Below are 21,246 nucleotides of genomic sequence, written 5' to 3'. Positions count from 1 at the left end.
GGGTTGCGCATTTAACACTATTTGCACTTGGCATAAGGGGATGGCATATGAGAGACTGCTGCAATGGCATTCTCTTAATGCTGTCCTTTTTCCTTTAAATGAAGAATTAGTGACTTTTTTTGATGACAGAAATGCACATTCACTTTGGATAATAGAATATTTTATTTTTAAGCCACATCAATCATAATTTTGTGAAAGCTTCTCAAAATAGAATTGTATTCAGCTGGAAGATAAGAACTTAGATTCCAAGTGTCTGGTCTCTGTGATTCCTTCACAGAGATAACAATCACTTCTCTAACTTAAGTATCTCAGGGAAAATTAATTGTGTTGTTCAGTTAGCATATAACCTTTCTGGCCTACCATGAAATTAAATTTTAAAAAATTTGTAAACTTAATAGTCTCTCAAACATTTTTATTCATCAGTTTCTGCTTCTTGAGAAGTTTAAGAAACTATGAAATTCCAAATTAAAAGTTGGTAAATTAAAAGTATTCCTTTTTTAACTTTTTTGCTTATGAACTCCCAGTCATATCCACCTGCTTTTATCATTGTATTCCAACAGCTACTTCATTTTTGTCCATTTTTCATAATGTTCTGTTTGAAAACCTACAGAACAATTTAGAGTTCTGTGTAGATTTAGGGACAGGCTAGTTATATTTTACTTTCTACTTTCTATCTTTATTTTTCTGACTTTTCTACCCAAGAACACGGGTTCCATGTCTTCTAGATTCTTCTTGGTGTTGGCCAATCGGGAACATGGCAAGAAGTCTAGATGGAGGGAAAAGAGATGAAGCTGCATGCTTATTTTCCTCACTATATTGATTCTAGGTCAATTCAAAGTAGCCATTTGACTTGTGTGGGGGTATAGCTCTCAAATGCATGCTCTGTACTGGGTTGAATTAAGTACTCCCCCCAACAAAAAAATCATGTCCTTTCCATAATCCCACATGTAATTAAGTTTGGAAGTAAGGTCTTTATAGAAGTAATTATGATGAGGTCATATTGGAGTAGGACGGGCCCTAAATCAAATATGAATATTGTCCTTATTAGTAGAAATGAGACATAGAGACAGAAAGAAATACAGGGAAGATAGCCATGAGAAGATAGAGGCAGATATTGTAGTGATATATTTGTAAGCCAAAACCCACCAAAGATAGCTTATAGTTTCCAGAAGCTAGAAAGAGGCAAGAATGGATTCTCCCCTAAACCTTCAGAGAGAAAATGAACTTGCTGATGCTTTGATTTCAGACTTTTATCTTCTAAAAACAATATATTTCTTTTGTTTTAAGCCACCAACTTGTGGTGCATTTTTGTGAGAACTCTAGAAAATTAATACAACCACTACTTACATCAGAATTCAGTTAACTCCTTCCCTTTCTTGAGTTTTGAGGTTTAAGAGTAATAATAGCAATATATCCAATTAATGTATTGTCCTTGGTAGCTTCCAAACATTGTTTTGGTTATAAATTAGAACTTCACATTAAAGAAAACCTCCTCAAACTATCTGGTTTCATTTATACAGTCTGTTTCTGAATGGAAACCTAAGTAGTGATTGGCCTGGCAAGTACCTAGAGCAGTAGCAAATGAATACATTTCTGAGATTAGGTTGGCTCCTACTATGAAGGAATGGAAGGATATTTTTCTTGACTAGAGAAAATGAGACATGTAGAGATGGTATCTCTGGTGGCAGCATGACAGTTAGTGCAGGTAGATGACCAGGCTTTGGGAGATCAAATTGCTATGGAAAAAAATCATTGTGGCAGTAAAAGTTATGGAGTCACATTGCTTCTTGGGTTAGCCCTAGAAATCACACATCAGTAAGACAAAATTGTAGTTATCATGTAATGAAGAATATCTCTGCAAAGTCAGAGGGAATTTACTCTCTTGTGAGTACCACATCCATGAGCTGAATGGAAGAGTTAGAGACTCTGAAGTTCTAATTTCCCCACATCTCACACTAATGAGTATTGTGGAAGGAGCAGCAGGGAAACTTGAGACACAGTATGAACACTCACGGGTGAAACTCAGAACTGTGAAGCTTGGTGTTTCCCTGAGTGTCTTTTGCACCGTAGGTACTATCACATCCCTTTGAAAGAATGGTATGACATAGATGAAAGCAGGAATTTCTCCTCAGGAACCAGACCAGTATTTCATATTTTTGCTAGCCCCATCCTCGATAGGGGTGCACTCACCTAGGATTTTATTAATGTCCTCAGCATTCCATTCTGACATTAATAGTTAATTTAGTTGGATAATTGAAGATTGGATGCAATGGTGTCCTTTACTTAATGAGGTCTTAATGTCAGACGTTCCTTTTCATACTATAGACAAATGTTATCTGAAAGCTTTCAGATGGAAGGACCTCTGTAGCTAAGAAATAAGGTGAGAAAAAAGGTGAAAGGAGGGGGCTACAATGGATGTGATTTCCATGGGTTCAATGGGAAACAATAGAAACCTGCAACGATAGAGCTTGGTGGTAGTGCTTCAATAACACAGATGAGGTAAAAGCAATTAGTAAAATAATCTGTAAGGATTACCTGGAAACCATAGTGTTTGGCATCATCAAGAGTCTTCAAGAGAGTTAGTGACAATTATTCCTACTCCTTGAAGCTGAAACAAGATATATGGCAGGAGGGTTGGACCAGCTGCACATTAGAACTGCCAGAGAACAGTGGCTGTTTTACCTTTGTCTCCATTTCAAGCCTTAGTAATGACAGCTATTACCCTACGCATGTCCTACTCATGTACAGTGGAAAGGTAAACTTTTCTCTTGGTCTCACAGATCCACAGATGGAGATAAATTGTATCCCCAGAGCTGATCTTATGGGTACCTTAAGTCCTCTGCCCCTGTGCCTGATGGAGATGATGAGAACGTGGGCTTTGAGCAAATGCTGTGAGGGGATGTGGCTGCTAGGAACCTTGGGAAGTGGTGAGGTGTTTTACATGTGGGAGGGTTGTGAATCACTGTGGTCTGGATGAAAGACTGTGGAGATAGCATCTATTATAAATCACAATAGCTCCTACTTCTTGATGTTCACACCCTTATGGTTCTGGTGTTGAGACACATGCAAGAAAAGGGAGAAATGTTCACAAGTAAAATATAGTCACCAGCTGACATCTAGCAATGAAAGGAGGATCTCAGATTACAGTCATCTGGGACCGAATTTAGTAAACCACCTGAAAGTTCTTAGAATTAAGTTCTCCAGATTACCACTGAGCTGCATAATCAGCCCTTGCCTTCTAATTTTTTATCTAGTGGAACGTTAAATTTGTTAGCATGAACATCTCAGTTTATACAAGGAAAGACAGGGCCAGAAAGGTGAAGCAACTGTAATGAGATCTCACTAGAGCTAATCAGCTGGAAAGTTGCAATACTGGAGGCCATTCTGACATGCCAGATGAAACATCCTTTCATTCAGGATTTCCATCATTATATTGAAATTTTCTCTTGCTAATGAACATATTATAGAAAATAGTTGAAAATATGGTAGATCTTTATATTATGGTGCTGGTATTGTCATGTGCCCTTTGCCATAAATTATGTACTCAACCTAACAAAAAAAACCCACTAACACTGGCAATCTCCCCTTCCATTCTCCATGTATTTCTATCCTGGATCCATTAATAATGGTAATTTTTTATAGTAGTTTGTGAATTGGCAAACCATCAAGAGTACTAAAGCTCAGACTTTTTTCTTGGTTGTTTTTTATTTCATTTCCTCATTTCTTTTTTATGAGATTGGTTTATTTATTGGTTATTTGATTTCTCATTAAATTTTATATTTGTGGGTTTATTTTATGATATTTCTGATGTGCCAAGAACCCCTTGCTTCAAGTGCTAGTAAAAGGATGGATAACTTTGCAGAGGCAGTTGATTTCATAAAAAATTGTGTCTCTATACTTTTCTACCAAGAGTATTCTATTATATTTATTGTTTTAAGACTAATGGAAGGATGTGCATGTTTTAAATTCTATTGGAATTCTTCTTAAACCACTCTTTATGTCATCTATATATTAGCAAACAAAATTCAGATTTATAAATGCTTTTTATTTCAAATTTTATCATTTATGACTAAGGCTTATGTAAGTGAACAATAGCTGTAGAACTAGGGTGAAACCTAATTGATCTGTATTTGATACATCATTCCATTTTACTAAAACAAGAATAATAATACAACCTCCCAACCTTCATAGGATCCTGAGACACAAATACATTTCAGTGAAATGTATAAGAATGGGGAAATACTGCTATTTTTATAGTTATTTCTCTTGGGTCCTGGGACACAAGTAAGCATAGTGATTACTATTTGCATGTTATTCTGCTATGTCTCTGACTCTCTCTGGCTTGCTTTTCACTGAGCATGATGGTGGGAAGTTGGTTTCATTGTACACTTGTAAGCATGGTGTTTCACAGGATTACTATAGTTTGTGACTCTGTATTACAGAAACACAGGGGAATTTAAAAGATAGATCCAGGGATTCCAGGGCTCATTATAATACATTGAACACTCATAGACCTGTTGGGTTGCAACAAAGAGGTTTTATTGATTTACCTTGCAAGAGGATATGGTTGAAAAAGTAAATTATAGAATTGTACTTTTATTCTGGTGTAATTGCTATATGAATAATAAAAATTAAAAGTAATATAAAACAGTGCCTCATTTGCTAGTAGTATAGTTGTAGTATATTTTCGTAAACAAAAATTTAAAATACAGAAATAGATGATATCACTTTATATTAGAATGTGGTCTTTCTTCTCATAGTGGCAACTCTTAAACTGGGAGCCATGACACTCTTAAAAATTATATGTAGGCCAGATGCCAGAGGCTTACATCTGAAATCATGGTACATGAAATTAAAAAGCTTCTGCACAACAAAAGAAATGGTCTCTAAACTGAAGAGACCACCCACAGAGTGGGAGAAAATATTTGTCAGCTACACATCAGACAAAGGACTGATAACCAGAATATACAGGGAACTCAAAAAACTAAACTCCCCCAAAATCAATGAACAAATAAAGAAATGGGCAACTGAACTAAACGGAACTTTTTCAAAAGAAGAAATCCAAATGGCCAAAAAAACCATGCAAAAATGCTCACCATCTCTGGCCATAAAGGATGTACAAATCAAAACCACACTAAGATTCCACCTCACTCCTGTTAAAATAGCTATCATAAAAAACACCACCAACAACAAATGATAGCGAGAATGTGGGGAAAAGAAACCCTCATACACAGCTGGTGGGAACGCAAGCTAGTACAACCACTCTGGAAAACAATATGGAGGCTTCTTAAAACACTAAACATAGATCTGCCATATGATCCAGCAATACCACTCTTAGGGATATACCCAAAGGAATGCAACTCAGGTTACTCCACAAGTACCTGCACAACCATGTTTATTGCACCACTATTTACAACAGCCAAGTTATAGAAACAGCCAAGATGCCCCACTACTGACTAATGGATTAAGAAAATGTGGTATTTATACACAATGGAATTTTACTCAGCCATGAAGCAGAATGAAATCTTGTCATTCACAAGTAAATGGATGGAACTGGAGAACTAAGAGAAGTTAGCCAGGCTCAGAAGGCCAGAAATCATATGTTCTCCTTCATATGTGGACTTTAGACCTAAAACAAATGCAGTAATATTATTGAACATGGGTCACACACTAGGGGAGAACATATACAGGAGGAATAGGGAAAGGTAGGAAACCTAAAACTTGAAAGTGTTTGATGTGCCAACTGTAGAGGAGCTAATATAGTAACCTTAAAACGACAAAGGCCATTATGGGAAGGTGATAGGGAAGTAGTGATGAGGTCAGATAGAGAGGAATCAATTCAGGTTGTAATACACTTGTGCATGGAAGAAATGCTAGGAATCTCTCTGTATAGCTATCCTTATCTCAACTAGCAAAACTGTTGTGTCTTTCTTATTATTGCTTAAGTCTTCTCTTCAACAAAATTGGAGAAGAGGGCAGAGCAGGTTCTGCCTGGAAGCGATGGGGGTGGGGGGGAAACAGGGGGCGGGGGGCAGGGGGGAGAGATGGCCCAAATAATGTATGCACATGTCAATTAAAGCCCCCCCACCAAAAAAAAGAAAAGAAAAGCAGAGATTAAGAAGGTCATGGTTCAAAGCCAGCTCTGGTTAGTTCTTGAGACCCTATCTTGAAAAATCCCATTACAAAAAAGGGCTGGTGGAGTGGCTCAAGTGATAAAAGTGCCTGCCTAGCAAGCGTAAAGCCCTGAGTTCAAATCTTAGTGCCACACAAAAAAAGTTCATAATTCCAGAAGTTGCAGGTGAGTGAGAAGGCTGCAAGTAACAGAAATTCAATTATCCTTAGTTTAAGGCCAAAAAAAGTCCTTTTGGATCAAATAATATATTTCATATGATTTTAATTTTTTTTTAGTAAACTGGTATTTGTTTTAAGACTCAGAATATAATTTACATTGGTAAATATTGCAAGTATACATGGAAAATATGGTAATTATGCACTTTTTGGTGATAGAAATCCATAATTATGAAGCAGCTCAATTTGGTTAATGTTTCTGCTCAAATGTTTTATGTCCTCAGTAATTTTCTACTTGTTTTATTGATTATTGTAAGAATGTGTTCAAATTTCCAATTAGATGTGAATTTTTCTCCTTTTTTATTAGTGTATGTCAATTATATAAAATAGTGGGTAAGTTAGGAGATTTTCATACACGTATATCAGGCAGTTTAATTGTATTGCCCCTCCATTGACTATACCTATCCTTCTCTCTGAGCTGATCCCATTCCTATTCCCCAATTGTTCATCTTAAACTTTCATGTTTTTTTCTATTTTGCATTTTGATTTTATCATTTTTTGCTTCATTTATTTTGAAACTCTATTATGCAATTTGGATTTTTAGTTTCTTCTTATAAACATCATTTTTTGATTTATGTATTTTGAACTTCTATTGTGTATAAATGTTTTGTGTTGGTATATATTCCTAATGAACTTAAAACTTTTTATCATTGTGAACAGATCCATTTATCTTTGGTGTTATTCTTTTCTTTTTTTCCCTGTAAAACTGGGGTTTGAACTCAGGGCTTCACCCTTGCAAGCAGGCACTCTAGCTTGAGTCACACCTCCAGTCCATGTTGCTCTGATTATTTTGGAGATAAGATCTTTCAAACTATTTGTCCATGTTGGCCTCAAACTGCTGTCCTCCCAATCTCTGCCTCCCAAGGAGCTAGGACTACAGGCATGAGCCACCAGAACTTGGCTATTTGCTATTATTTTTTAATCTGAAATCCAGCATAATCTTGATTAGTGTTTTCAAGGAATATCTTTTTATTTTCTTTTCATTTTGACATACTGAGCTCTTTATCTTTAAACTGGTTTATTCAAGGGTATAGACAGGATGATTTCTTCTTTTCAAATATTCATGGTGACTTCTTCTTCTTGTGTACTCACTATTTTGGTATGGGTAGATTGGATGTAATCCACCACTTTGTCATTTATTTCATAATCTATCAAATAAGAATGCAAGTCATAAAATGAAGACAAATATTTGAAAAGCATAGATCTGATAAGAAAATGGTGTTGGAATACATTATATAAAGAAATTTTCCACTCAATAATAAAAAGACACTGTAATTATAAAGTGGACAAACTCTGCATATATTTCTCCAGGAAAGGTCCATAAATTGCCAAGAAACTCATGAAAAGACACTCAGCATCATTATCCATTAGGGAAAAGGAAATCTAAACCACAGAAAAATATGACTTTACACTCAATATGATGGTTGTAATAAAAAAGATAGAGGACACAAAGTGTTGTCAATGACGTGGAAATTGAAGCACTTATATAATGCAGCTTGTAGGGACATTTGCAATCACTTTGAAACACATTGGCAGCTCCTCAAAATATTAAAGATTGAGATACCATATGACCAAGTTTCAGGTATATACTCAAGAGAAAATGAAAAGCTATATCCACACAAAATCTCATACACAGATATTCACAGCAATGTTATTCATCATAATCAAAAACTGGAGTCAATTCAAATATCTATCAACTGATGAGTGGATAAATATGCTATATCCACAAAATGATATATTATTGTGCAATAAAAAGAAATGACTCAATAATATATGCTACAGCATGTATGAACTTTGTACAATTCTCTCATGTAAAGTGTCCAAAATGGCAAATGTATAGAGAAAGAACTTGACTTAGTGGTTGTCTAGGGATGGGCTAAACATTCTTGGTTGCTATGAAAAAGTAGTCTAAAGATTAATACAAAAACTACAATTAGAACTAGCATATGATCTGGCAATCCTTTTTTGGAGTACTTATCTGAAAGAGTTGAAATGAAGATGCTAATGAGCTATTACCACTTCTCTGTTCATTTCAGCACTGGTCACAACAGCCGAGATGCAGTCAACTTTTGATAAAATGCTTAATAATTGTTGCAGTTTCAATGTCTGAGTTAATCAGGCTAAATTGATGGTTTTGTAACAGTAGGTATTTTCTGATGATCTCTCATGCATAGTAATGCATTCATGCCTGCTGTAAACTAAAATCTTGGTACCTGTATTTCAAAAGTCTAGCTCCATAAGTAAGATTAAATAAGTTCATAAACAAATTATTCATCAGTATCTAAAAATTTGTAAATAAATCATCTATATGCTAAAGTAATAAGGGAATGATTGATACCTGAAATTATTATTTCCATGGAATATTAACAAAATTAAAAATTACTAATAAGTATTTATAATACAAAATAAAACCAGAAAGAATGGAAGAAAATCTATAGTCCTAAAATAAAAGCTTAGAGTACACAAATGAAGTCAGGATTCCTGGTTTCAAATCAAAACTCCATTCCTGGTCACCCCCCCTGTGCCTCAGTTTCCTCCACAGATGAAGACAATAATTACATCACTTTTCAGTGTTGCCATGAAATGATAGTAGTTTACATGTTAAGCACTTTAATATACTCTGATCCACAGCAAAAGGTCAGAAATTATATGTCAGTATTTTAAAATAATGAATGAAGTGTTTCTTAAGTGTGCAATTTTTCTAGAAACTTTGACATGGTCAGGAATGTCATCTATACCTTCACATTGACTTTTTATCATGAGAAACACAACTGCTAACTCATAAAAATATTTAAAGACTTTATTAATTTTTACCAAGTGGTGTTTTTAAATCTTTGATACTTAAATAACTCTATTTTGAAGCTACGATAGTGTCGGAATCTAAGGTAGTATAATATCATGGAACTAAATGTCCTGAACTGAAAACTCAGTCATGCCACTTAACATCTGTGTGAAGTACAGCAAGTTCCTAACCTTCACTGTGCCTTATTATTGCCTGCAAAAATGGAAGTGATAACTGTTATCACCATGGAGTATTGTTGAAATATTGCATGATTTCATATTATACAGCCCTTAGAATAGTGCCTTGCTCAAACATAGTTGAGTATTATGCTTTGGCCGTAATTTCTTTTGTTTCTTCATTAGTTGCTGATGTTTCAAATTTTGTCACATCCTCTTTTGTCAACAACATTCCAAGTGAGTGTATTGCATTTTTATAGGATGCCAAACTCTTCTCTAGTTATGATAGATTGGTTATCAGCTAATCTCACTTTGCAATATAACCAGAATTTTCTTTCATTTTTCCATTTGACTTTCTTCAATTTTCTGTTTCTTCTGCACTCACAAGCCAGAAATTCCTATTCTGAATTGGGTATCCATTGGAATTTGTTGTCATTGGATTGAAGGGGCAGAAGAAAAAAATGATGATAAAATCTATGTTAAAACATACTCTCTTTCTTTCTGGTCTCCTGGTTAGTCCTACCATTCTGTTTGTAAAAAAAAAAAAAAACTTCTTCTACTATTTCACTGTGTTTGAGAAATCAAAAAGTCCTCTTTATACTTGATGCTTTCACAGAGAGTATATCCGATCCCCACTATTTTCACTCTTAACAGAAGGGTCTAACAAAATCCATCCTATTACTTATTGGTAAAAGAGATAATCTATCAATTCCAGCTCTAAACATTTCCCAAATTCATCTTATTTACCTCATCTTACTGTATTATGTGTCTTTAAAAACTCTCACTTTTTGTCAGAATCTTTCATGTGTGCAAAAGTGAGAATGGCATGAAAATAGTGTTGAAGGAAAAAAAAACAACAACCGAGGAGTCAGCTGAGAGCAAAATGTCCTTTAAAGGTGAAGGAGGACTAGACTTTTATAGTTAAATAAAAACGGATGGATTTTAAGGCCAGCAAATCTTTTCTTCAAGAACTGCTAAAACACTTTCTACAGGCAGAAGGAAAATAATATTATGTCATAAGTTTGTATCTACAGAGAAAAATCAAAGTATCAAATGAGGAATCAATGATAATTAGATCTTTAAATTTTCTTTTTCTTATATCTAAAACATAACTTTGTTTAAAAGAATGCATGTTAAAACATCTTCGGTGATTTTGTAGCTGCATGAATGAGATGAGTAACAGTTGTGTGAGAAGGAGGGGAGGAGGAAATTGAGATCAGTCATAAGCTTCCTGCTTTATGTGTGAAGCAGAACAGTATTACTGGAAGATGAAGATGAATTAGTAAAAAATGTATGCTGCAAATTCTAGGGCAACCACTATGCTTTTTAAAGAAATATAATTAAAATATTAGGAAAGAAGATAAAACAGAATTTTGTAAGAAACTCAGTTAAACCATAGAAGGCAGAAAAACAAGCTGAAGGCAATAAACAGAAAGCAGTTACAGACATGGCTGATATTAACCTAAATATATCAGTATCTCCTCACAAAGTAAATGGTCTAAATATACCAGCTAAAAGACAGAAATTGTCAGTGTGAATAAAACATACCCAATCTAAGTTAATAGTGTTTATAAAGACTCCATGTTCAACACAAGGCATGGATATGTTGAAAGTAAGAGAAGAGAGAATGAAATACCACAGTGTTCTATTGATTCCAAGCAACTTCAGAACAAAGAAACATTTAAAGTGAACAACCCGTGCTTAAAGACCTAAGAAAACAGAGAAAAATGATTTATACCCACAGTGAGTAAAATGAAAGACAAAACAAAGATTAAAATAGAAATTGATGAAACTTAAAACAGGAAAACAATAAACAAAAATCTACAAAAGCAAGACAAATGGAGAAAAAAACAGGAAATACCAAAACTGAGCTAGGACTCATCAGAACTAACAGCAAGGACTTTACAATGACGCAAGAGAATAACTACGAGCAGCTCTAGCTCCACGAGCTTAGTACCAGATGAAATGAACCAATCTTTGCAGCATACAAACTATCAAAACTCACAGAGAAATTGTTTTATTTTTAGGAAAGAAATTAATGTAGTAATTAATCATTAATTATTGGCAAAAAGAAATCATTAGACACAGACAGTTCACTGGTGAATTCTTCTAAGAATTAAAGAAATATTACCAATTTGCCACAATATCCTTAAAAAATGGATGCCTGCAGGGTACCAGTGGGTCACTTCCGTAATCCTAGCTCCTCAGGAGTCAGAGATCAGGAGGATTGCAGTTTGAAGCCAGACTGGAAAAATAGTTCACAAGACCCCATCTCAAAAATACGTAACATAAAAGGGGCTGGTGGAGTAGCTCAAGGTGTAGGCCCTGAATTCAAGGCCCAGTACCACAAATAAGAAAAAAAAAAGGATTACAATTTAACACTTCCTCATTGTATGAGCCTTCCACTACCCCAATACCAAAACTAGTAAAGGGATTTCAGTAGAGGAATACGTGAGGCCAGTATCTCTCAGAAGAAGTGTAAGTATGCAAGGATGGTTCAACAGTGAATGTCATCAACCATTTCAACATGTTAAAGAAGAAAAATCTTATGATTGCATCAATTGATTCAGAAAAAGCATTTGACAAAATTCACCACCCATTCATGATAAAAATTCTCATGAAAATGGAAATAGAAGGAGCAATCTCAGCTTCGTGAAGAACACTTGGCCAAACAATTACAGATAACCTCATATTTAATGATGAAATTGGATGTTAATATCAGAAGTAAGGCAGGAATGTTCTCTCTTTTCCCTTGTATTCAGCCTTTTACAGGAAGTCCTACCTGATATAGCAAGACATGAAAAAGAAGTAAAAGATATATAGATTAGAATAAAAATTATCTCTAGTCACAGATGACATAGAAAATTTCAAAGACTCTACAAAAGAATTCTGGGACCAATAAAGGAAGGTCATAAAAAATGAGGTCAACAGACAGTAGTTAGTGGCTTTATTATATGCCTAGTACTAACAATTGATATTTGAAATTAAAAATCAATGATATTAAATATCAAAAGAAAAAATTAAATACTAAGCCATAAATCTAATAAACTATGCCTAACACATGTATGAACAAAACTTGAAGACAGAGAAGAAAAATTTTCAAAATGAATGTCGATAAAATATACTGTATTCATGGAATAGAAGACTCAATATTGTTATGGTATCAAAATTTTCTAACTAAATGTGTAGATTTGGATTGGGCATGGCTCAAATGGTGGAACACCTGCCTATCAAGCATGAAACCCTGGGTTCAAACCCCTGTTACTGCCAAAAAAAAATCAAACCCACAAGCCCACAGGATTCCATGAAGTCACAGTGAGTATCCTGTCAGGCCATATTTTAGACATTGAAAAACTGATTCTAAAATTTATGGAAAATCATTGACTTAGAATGGCTAAGAAAACCCTGAAGGATAAATCTGGAAGACTCAAAAGCCCTAACTCCCAAATTTACTATAAACCTATGGTGATCAAAACAGCATGGTATTTATGAAAGTATGGCATACAGATTAATTCAAAAACAGAGAACCCATAATTAGACCCACACAAAAATAGTCTACTGATTTTTGACTTGGAATCAAGTTCAATTCAGTGGTAAAGGCATAGTGGTTTCAACAAATGGTTTTGGTACACTGGAATATTTATAGGCAAAAAGCAAATCTCGACACAGGTTTACCTGAAAATCAGTTCAAATTAGAGCATCAAGTTACATGTAAAGAGTCAAACTACAAAACTTCTAGAAGAAAACAAAAAATGTACATGCCTTTAGAGTACTGATAAGTTTTAAAATGTGATACAAATCAAACATGTCAGTGGTATGATCTACTAACAAAAATGATAAATTGCACTTTGTTAAAATTAAAAACTCTTGCTCTGCAAAAATCAGTGTTAAGAGATAAGAATGAAGAGGTAAGCAGCAGAGTGGAAGAAAATATATGCAAAACATGTATCTGGTGAATTTCTTGAATGTAAAAAATACAAAGAATGTTTAAAATAGCAGGAAAACAAACAACCAATTAAAAACTAACAAAAGACTGGAGCAGAAAAATTTAGAAAAGAAGACATAGAGGTGGAAAATAAAGATGTGAGAAAATACTCAGTGTTTCTTATTAGAAAATTAAGAGCAACAAAGACTGCACAAGGTATTACTACACCCTTGTGAGAACATAAAAAGTACAAAATCTGATGATTGCTGGAGCTGATACGGTGTTGTGAAGTGCTGTTGCCAGTTTAGAAGACAGTTTGGAAGTTCCACAAAATCTAAAATTTGTCTCTGTGTACGATCCAGCAGTCATAAGAATCAGTATTTACCCACACAAAAACCTGCATTCAAATGCTTGTGGAGTTTTATTGATAATTACACAAAACGCAAGCAACCAAAATGTCCTTAAACAAAATAAACACTGTGCAATGGAGTAGTGTCAGCGATAAAGACAAATGAACTTTTGGCCAACAAGAGGCCTGGGAGAAACTTCAATGTGTACTGTTCAATGAAAGAGCCCCAAATTAAGTTCTATACACAATGCACCTTCAGTTATATGCCTTCCTGGAAGAGTTTAGCACACTATAGTTGATAGGATCTAAAAAGTAGGATGAGTGAAGAGTTGAGTAGGTGAAGCATGGGATGTTTTAAGGGTGGGTAAGTATGCTATTTAAAGAAAAAAACCACTCAATTTCCAGGACGGAAAGCAGAATGTGACAAAAGAATTTAAATATATTACAAATGTGTGAAAGAGTCTTATGGAATGGGTTGAGGGAGTAAGTTGTCAACCTAAGTTTGGAAATGAGTAGAGTCTAAAAGATTAAAGACAAAGCAATTCTACTAAAATTGTGTTCAAGTTGATACAAGTCCCCCTGCGCCATAAGAATAGATATGAAAATTCAGAAACGAGGCCCAGGTTTGGTGGTGCTTGACTGCAATAACAGCTACTTGGGAGGCAGAAGCTGGGAGGATTGCAGTTCAAGGCAAGGCTGGGCAAAAAGTTAGTAAGATCCCATTTTAAGTAATAGGTTGGACATGGTGCTGAGCATCTAAGATACCAGCACATGGGAGGGATGTATACGAGGATTTCAGTCTACAGTTGGTCCCAGACCAAAACGCAAGGCTGTATCTGAACATAACTAAATCATAAAGGTCTTTAGCTTAAGGGGTATTGCTTAAGTGGTAGAGCATATACCTAGCAAGTGCAAGTCCCCGAGACCAAATGCTAGTACTGCCAAAAATAATTCTGAAACCAAAATTACATATATTTATATAATATATAATTACATGTATGCATATATCATGTATAGTATATATATATCAATATAGTGTATATAAATGTACACTATATATGTATGTATGTTATATATGTATATTCTGGAATTAAACAATTGATTCAGCATGGCCAGAGAGCTCTTGTTTTAACTCCACACTTATTTCTCTCTAGTTTTCCCATCTCAATAAATGGTACTACCTTCAAAGAAAAAACCTTAATGTTATTCTATGTAATTGTCATCTTGCTCTGATTTTACTTAAGAATTTCTCTCCATCTCTGCTGCTGACACATTCATTATGGGATACTGTAAGAGATGCATAACTAAGTATCATACCTAATTTATCAACATCCTACAGTATTTAAATAACATTTTCTCAAAAACCCTGATCCTACAGTGTCCTTTTGCTACAGTTGAAATGCCAAAATTTTTTATGATTTCTCTGAATCTGTGTGGAAATGTCTCATTCATTTTCTTTCTACTCATCATTTCGTGTATATCATAGACTATGAAACTCATTTGGAATTCACAGTTATTTTCTTTGAACAGTTTTTTTTCCTTGAACATATGCTAGTATGATAGGAGGCACAATCCTTTTTCAATCAAATTTGAGATAATGGAAGGAAAGTTATAGTGGAGCACCACAAGCCTGAATACTAGACTGTGCACTTGCTGAAGATATTTCAGACTTTCCCAATACACAGTCATCTTACTGGTGATATTTCTCCATGCCCCACTCACTGCCAGGTTGTGGAGCCATTTTCTTATTTACTTCTTTATCTGTACACTTCTATTCCTGTCAATTTGTGATGCAGTCCACTTACGTAAATCTTATTTTGTTGACTCTCACCAGTAAAGGGAGGCAGTGGGGAGAAAGAATTCCTTTCATTAATCACATTCAAAGTAGCCTATTGGAGTATTTTGTTATATAAAAATCATATACTCCAGAGAGCAATTGTTCTACTCAGAACAATTGCTAACAGAAGCAAACGTTAAAAACAAAGAAACAGAAGCAAACTTGGACACACAGATGTCTACATATAGCATTCCCTTTCAATGGTTATCATTTAATTATGGAACACATTCCAGATTTCTTAAAATGGACACTCAGATCTGAATATTCTGTTCTCAGTCTTCTCTTCTCTTAAGGCTCTTATACACTTTGTGCTATAGTCAAATCACTGAAATTTTCCTTCCTTAATGGAACCAGACTTTTATGCTTCTGTGCCTTTCTTCTTACTTGCCAATTTTGCTTAAAATATCCTCCCATAGATCACTTCTCTGAATAATTCATGTTTTAAGACGCAACGTTCTTTTTATCCTCTTTAGCCTCCAAGAACAAAAAGGCATTCTATACTATGTTCCAAACTCTTTGTTGACATCACCAAAGGATTATGATGACTGATTTAAGAATCTTTTCCTCTTCATTAGATTTGTATCTCTGGAGGACATTTCTTTACTGTGCCACAGCACCGGGGAGTTCTGGACACTCAGTAAGCTTTATTTCACTTCAGTAAATGTTGACTACTGCACAGTTATTTTAGATGTTTATCCCATGGACTCACAGATGACCTCTAGCAGTGGCTTTTGGATGTCTACCCTTGAAAGAACATCTTCAACAATGTCAATTTGTGATCCGGGATAGATCTTAGTTCAGGTTTCATTCATGCTTTTTACTAAAATAATGTCATTAGGCAAGTTATCCCATTTCTATAATCCTATTATTTTCTTTTTAAAATGGGTATCATAGCAGTACAAGCATTATAGCTTTAAAAAACTCAATTAGATGATGGTAAAATATATGTTTACTAAATATATTTTTAGTACCCTTTCTTTATTCAGAATTAGGGCTGATCAAGGAGGGTCCTTAGAAATAAATGGCAAGCTGCATAAATGAAGGATTCTTAAAACATAACACAATCCCAGTCACCAAACCAATCCCAGCTTTCCAGCTCTTTCCTTCTCCCCTCAAATAAATAATCTCCAAAACCATGACAAACATATTTCTTCCTTGAACCTCAAAGTAATCAGAGTTTTTACCCTTGCCCCATATTTTGACTTCTGAGCTTGTACTTGTAAGGAAAATTTAAAATGAATGTTCTGTTCCAGGGCTGAAATGGCACATTTACGTATTATGATCATTTTGTTTCTTGGTTAATGATGAAAGTAATGTGGTAAATATAAAAACCTCAGCATGCTTGTAGGAAAATATATGTGGTTTGCTATCATGTGGTATTTTTAGAAGCTCCTAAAATATTGTGAATATGGCTGTAAATTAGATTTTGTAAGTTGTTTATTTCATATATTTTAGCCATATCATTTGGAGCCATAAATGGATGTCTATTTTTTAATCCTCTTTTTTTGTAACTCAAAATATTTATTCCTATAATGAAAGACAATGGATCTGAAATTCAATTTTCTGTCTGTTAAAGATTATTTTTGTTCTCAGATTTTTCTGATAGGATACAAGTTTTCAGCTGTCACAAAATGTATTCCATCTTTTTCATCTTCCTAATGAAAATTGTTGAATTATTTCAAGCTGCTCAGTAATTAAAAATAATTTGTTTACCAATTTGGACACAGTTGATTCAGCCCACAGCCTCTTTGAAATCAAATAATATAAATAATCTAACAGGTTTTTAGCCAAAGGAATAGGAGGATAAATCAGATTAAACTGTTGAAATATTCAGAAATTGTAGTTGAGTTTCTGGAAGCTAAGAAAGTTGCTTAATAAAACAATGCCAGACTTTTGAAAGATTAAAAAGTGAGTCTGGGGGTAGTTAACCATCTTACTTTACCAAACTCCCTTCAATAAACTTGGGGACACCAGGGCTTGAGCAAGCCCCCTTGATGGACAGACTTGTGCATCTGCACCCTGGTTGCTGGTAAAAGTTAGTGCTGTGTTCAGGCCCCAGGGAAGAACAACTGTAAACTTGCACCTGGTGTCGTCTGAATCTGTGAATTGTCTCTGTGCTGACTTTAGTCTCTGTCCTTTGTTGTAAGTCTGTGAATTCTTCCACCATTCCAGAATTACTAAAACTCGAGGTGATCTTGGGGAACTCCTGAATTTTATGTTTGGACTTGCAGTCTCCAGTAACCGTTGGTCATTCTTTTTTACAAAAGAATTTTCTGAATAGAACTTTTCAATTTCATAAACAAAGAACTTCTCCAAGGGTCCAATGTTGTGTCTCCAACACCATGGGGCAGAATCTGACAGAAATAAAACATCCAGAAAGTATTTATTGAGTAGGCTGGGGGTGTCAGAGATAAAACATACACTTGGCGTGCACAAGGTCCTGGGTAGAATCCTCAGCACCCCCAAAACAAGCAAACAAACAGCAAGCATTTACTGAGTGAACTGGTAACACGTTGATCTGCCTTCATCCTGTTTTTTCCTTCCTGTGTTCAGAAAGTGATGACTCTTCAGATGTTGTCAATACTATCTGTACCTTTCTTATAACGCCCCCGTGGCAGCCACTACCCCAGCTTTCTCCTTCCCTTTAGAGCCAAATTTCTCAGAATTGTCTGTACCTGCAATCTCAAATTCTCTTCTTTTATGTTCTCCTAAACCCAAACTGACCAATTTCTTTCTGCTCATAGCCTTATTACCTATGATCTTCACATTGTTCAACTAAAAAATTGAACAATAAATATTACTTGACCTACCAGTGCGGGGTGGCAGAATGAATCATTTTCTCATTCTTGAAAGATTTCTTCCTACATGGTGTATAGGAATCTGCAAGTCCTGGTTTTCTGTCTGCCTTTGGGCTGATCATAAATGATCTTCTGTTGGTTTTCTCCCTGTGCTAAATTCTCCAAATAGAGGATGAATCAGGCTTAGTTCTTGCAATTATTGTTTGTTAAAAATTTATGCTTAAAGCCGTTCATTCATTAAAACCTAAAGTATTGTATCTATACTGGTTATTTGAGTTTTTAGAACTCCATCACAGACCTCTATCTAAACTTTGAACTCATCCATCTAACCATTTACTTAACATCTTCACTTGGACATCTAATTGGCAAGCCAAATTAAAACTCTAACTTAACATTCAAATATTCAATGTGTAAAGCTGAACTCCTGATATTTTCTCCCACATTTTCTTTTCCCCAAATCATCTCCACCTCCAGATGAACTAGAATTTTTTTCAGTTTCTCAAGTCAAAACCCCTGGAGCTCTCCATAATTCTCTTTGTTCTTAATGTTCATCCAACCCGCTAGGAAATCCTGAGGACTCCAGCAACAAATACCAAGAATCTTACAGCTCCTCACTATCCCTATGCCACACTGCTGCCTTGTCTAAGCCAATGTCATCCCATCTGCATTATTATGAGGCTCCTCACTGTCTCCCTGTCTTCTCCACCACTGTTGTTTTGTTAACATAGCAACCAGAATGATACTTTATATCAAATGGATCATTTTTTCTTCAAAATCTTCCAGTGGTTTCATGCCTCACTCAGAATTAAAGACAAAGAATTTCCAAAGCCTACCAGGCTCCGTGTGAGCTGTCCCAGGCCACCTCCATTGCCTCTTTGATGTCACTTTCTATCTTGATTCTTTTTTCACCATTCCAGCCACATAATCCCCAACTGGCTGTTCCTTAGACACTCCAAGAATACTTCTTCCTTTGGATCTTTGAATAGTATTTACTCATCATTTATCTCTTCTCTCTCCACTGGAATATGAACTCTGTGATGGTAGTCAATATCTTCAGTGTATAGAACAACACATAGCACCCAGAAGACATTTAATAAATAATTGCTGAGTAATTTTATGTGATTTGTTCAAGAAAAATAAAAGCTGAAGGTGTGGCGCAAGTGGTAGAGTGCCCACCTAGCAAACATGAGGCCTTGAGTTCAAACCCTAGTGCTGCCAAAAATAAAAGGTGTTGTATTAAAAAAAAATAAGAGAGACATTTTACCAGTGAGTGAGTTGAGTGGCTGTAGAGTGGATCCACCACAAAACATGGGATCAGTATGTCTTTACAGTCCCCAAACTGCCATTTTCCAGCAGAATGAGTTAGTTAGCTTTTTAATCTATCAAACTATGTTTCTCTACTTGAAAGATTGTTATAATATTTCAATTTCTAAAGTTCATATAGTGGTTAAATGAGGTAATTTACATAATGATGCTTGAATTATAGTAGACATTTAAAATTGTTAGTTCTCAATATCTCTGAATTGGGGCTATGTGTGTGAGAATAGTTTACAAAATGACATCATACATCATCAAAATGATGGTTTGTATCTCAACATATCATTATCTTGAAATGAATTAGTCTTTATAAACCATAGAAACTGGAAGGTGAAAGAAACTTTAGGGACATCTTCTATACACCTCAGTTTTTTAAGACGGAGATAGTGAAATCTGGAGTAGTTAAGTGATTTATCATACATTGGTCATGCAATCCAAGTCTCCTGAGTTGTATGTAGTGTTCTTTGTCTCAATAAAAACTGAGAGTAAATAAACATATAGTTTGTCACAAATGTCCACAAGAAAGGCTGAATTCTGACCCAGAAGTCTTTTAGGTGTGGGGTCGAGTCTTTAAGCAACTATATGGAGCCTTTCAAAACCTGAATAGGGAACAGTCCAGACATAGATACCCTCAGGGTTTTCTCTCATCTTTTGTTTGGATGGACTGATGTGACAGTACAGGAGAAATTCACTGGCATCTGTATTTGGTACCTTAGAAAAGAAACCCTTGCTGAGCATTAAAGGGCAGCATACTTCCGTGCTTGCAGCTGTGAGATAATCATAAGTCTGTGAACATGCTGTGCCAGGAAGCTGAAAGCAGAGAATTTCCAATTCCTGAGAACTACGTTTGTCTTATAATGACCACGGTTGTCTCAGTGTCATTTCGCTTACAAGATGGTCCCTTTGCTGAATGGAGTTGGGGAGGTAATGCCAGCCCCAAAGACATGCAATCATCATTGCCTTGTAATTGTGCAGGCAGGTTAACTGGTCAGGCTGCTCCTTTGGATTTGGCTATTTTAAAAATGGAAAAAAATAGGAGGTAACTATAGCCTTATTGCCAACTGCCTTGGAAGAGATATAGTCAATCTTCTCTTTTGTGCTTAGCAGAAACACTATTGGTGTCACCTCAGGGGCGGGAAGCCTTATTGTTTAGGAGTAATCAGTGTGTTCTGAGGGTTTTGTGAAATGCACATTCTTTTCTTAAGGAAATGAAAGTATTACAAAAGCTCACTTGTCTCTTTTCAATGAAAACCTTTCTTTTTGTGACAGTAATATCTAGCAGCTATTATCTGTATATACATAACTAGACTACTGGGTTTTTAAGCTATTCATTCATTTACATGCAGCTTAGAAAGATGAAAAATACCCCCACCAATGTATATATTCCATGCCTCTCCAATCCTTCCCAGCACTGTCAAACATAAAATAATGGAGGAAAGAAAAATTGTGTAACAACTATACACAGCTAGATAGAATTATTAATTTTCCAATGTGGATTCTTGGAAATTGATGCCCATATCAATACTAATAATTTCAACTAACTAAGAGAAACTATACACATTTGTATAGAGTAAAAGAATGTGTACATTTTTGTGCATTGCCTGCTTAGCTTCAATCTGATTCATCTCTGTTTTATTACATGGGATAATTTGCTAAGAGGAAAAGAAAGAAGGAGACAATATGAAGAATGATTATGATACTTAAGTGTTTGACA

This window comes from Castor canadensis, chromosome 1 (genome assembly GCF_047511655.1).
Source record: "Castor canadensis chromosome 1, mCasCan1.hap1v2, whole genome shotgun sequence".
NCBI lineage: Eukaryota > Metazoa > Chordata > Mammalia > Rodentia > Castoridae > Castor > Castor canadensis.
Note: the sequence above shows the minus strand (reverse complement) of the source record.